The sequence below is a fragment of the Myotis davidii genome, unplaced genomic scaffold (assembly GCF_000327345.1).
Source record: "Myotis davidii unplaced genomic scaffold, ASM32734v1 scaffold425, whole genome shotgun sequence".
NCBI lineage: Eukaryota > Metazoa > Chordata > Mammalia > Chiroptera > Vespertilionidae > Myotis > Myotis davidii.
Window position 1 is genome coordinate 4,679,766 of NW_006296413.1, and position 2,082 is coordinate 4,681,847.

The following is a 2,082-nucleotide window of genomic DNA, read 5'->3' on the forward strand; positions in this document are numbered from 1 at the left end:
CGCGGAGGCGTTCAGATGTGCACGGCGGGCTGGGCGGTGACATGTGCCACCGAGCTGTCAGGCCCACCGGCCCCTCTCTGGGAAGATGCTTGGGGGGGGCGAGGGCTCGGTCCTGCTTGGCTGCCCCTGTTTGCAGAGAGGTTTTCTCGCAGGGAGGCGGGGGCGGGGTGAGGGATGGGTTATTCCTGCTTCACCTCCTGGGCTTGTCTGTCCAAAAAGGAGTCCTCCTCACCCACTCCCTGCCTCCTCACCTGCCAAAAAACAGAAGAAGTGATTACACCCTGGAATCAGGAGCCCCCCGGGGACAGGCTGCTGGGGCTGCGACCCCTCTGCTCCCATCCCTCTCTTGGCACCTGTTCTTGAAGCCACTTCCCATGAGCTGGGAGGGCCTGGGACCATTCTCCACCGCCTCCCTTCTCTTCTCAAACCCAGGAACACAGCCCCTTCCCCAGAGCCCTGGCTCCCCTTTTCCCGGGGTGGGGTTGTAGGGCGCGGGAAGGAGAGAAAGGAAGTCCTGAGAGCGCCTGAGGTTGCAGGGGCCCTGCCCCAGCCCAGAGCTCCGCTCCCCCGGCAGCTGGACCCACTGGGCCCGTGGCCTTGGCTTCCAGAACAAGCGCTGCCCTCCCGCTGCCCTACGCGAGCAGGAGCATCAGGGAGCCAGGCAAGCTGCGTCCCGGCCTCCCCCCTGCGGCCACCGGCTTCCCAGGCTGGGGTCAGGGCTCCGCGCCCCACCTGCCCTTCCACAGTCTGGGTGGCAGGGCCGGCTGTTGGCAGGAATCCCAACAAATCGGCAGCCTCTCAGTGGCCTGGCGCGGAGGCCTGCCCGCTGCCCTGACTCCCCCTGCAGGAGCCCCTCTTTGGAAAGTGCTTTCATTACACATCTGAGTGTCAGCTCTGGTTTGAAATAGGATCCAGATGGGCTCAGCTGCATCTGGGCACTTGGCTTTGTAGGGCTGAAGGTGGCTGGTTTGAGAAATGCTCATTGTCAGGGGCTGTTCCAAATAAAAACGAATTTTCAGGGCATGTGTTTTAATAAGCCCAGAGCCCAGACTGGGGGGCGCTGCCCACAGGGCGCCCAGCCTGGCAGGGCTGCACTCAGAGGGGCGGTGCTGGCCAGGCCGATGGGGCCCACAGGATGGGGCAGGTTTGGGGACAAGCTTCCCCAGGAGCAAGGAGGTCTAGAACTACCAAGCCCCGGGGGACAGCAGGTGTGAGCAGGAGGCGGAGTGGCCCCCAGGAAGGGGCGGGTGGGGGCTGGACAGGAGGGAAGATGAGGACAGGGCCCCCTCGTGAGGGGTGACGTTGGGCTCCAGTGTGGGCAATGATCGCTACTGCACCCGTGTGATTTCATCCAATTATAAACTGTAATTTCTCTATGAAAGCAAGAGATGGAAAGAGTCCAATGAGGTCATCTGCCCCCTGGACGAGGCGAGGAAACTTTTATACCGTGGGAGTTGGGGGGGTGGTACGTGGAGGCAGCCGCTGGTCCCCCAAGACAGAGAGTTCTGAAACTATGAATGCAGGAAGGCAGCTTCACCCGCTGCATCAGGCCCTTCCCACAGCCCTCGGGGTTGGGGCAGTGCTCTTGGGCAGCCTCCAGGACCCCACAAGGCCTGGCCCTGCCTGGCCCACCCATCTCCACCACTTCCCCCAAACCCCATGCTGTCCCCCCTCCGGCAACAGCCCACCTAACCTCACCCTCACCTCCTGCCTTGGCTGGGTGGTCACACAAACCAGTAGTGGCACAGTATCTCCAGGGTCAAGGAAGGAACTGCATCTGCTTGTCTGAGACTGCTCACTGAGACGTGGCCGGCTCGGTGCCTTGCACACAGAAGGTGCCTAATGAATGCACCCTGTGAACTCCCCACGGTGCTTCCTCATGTAGAAAGCCCAGGGTTCAAGCAGAGCCCTGGCCCATCCAGCTGTGTATATCCTGGGTCTGCCCTCCCTGCTGCCCCCCCTTCCCCGCTGCCCCTCCCCACGCCTGCCCCATGGTCCTGCAAAGCTCCCCGGGAGCCAGGCGTACACATGCCCCAGACCCCGCAGGGCCCTGACTGCGGCCGTGGCTGAGGGGTGCCTCTC

At 63.1% G+C, this 2,082-nt stretch overlaps 1 protein-coding gene across 2 annotated transcripts in view; it reads left to right on the forward strand.

The window, feature by feature from the left end:
• MACROD1 (MACRO domain containing 1) overlaps nt 1-2,082 on the forward strand; it is a 185,577-nt gene that overhangs the window by 52,656 nt on the left and 130,839 nt on the right. The window lies entirely within an intron of this gene.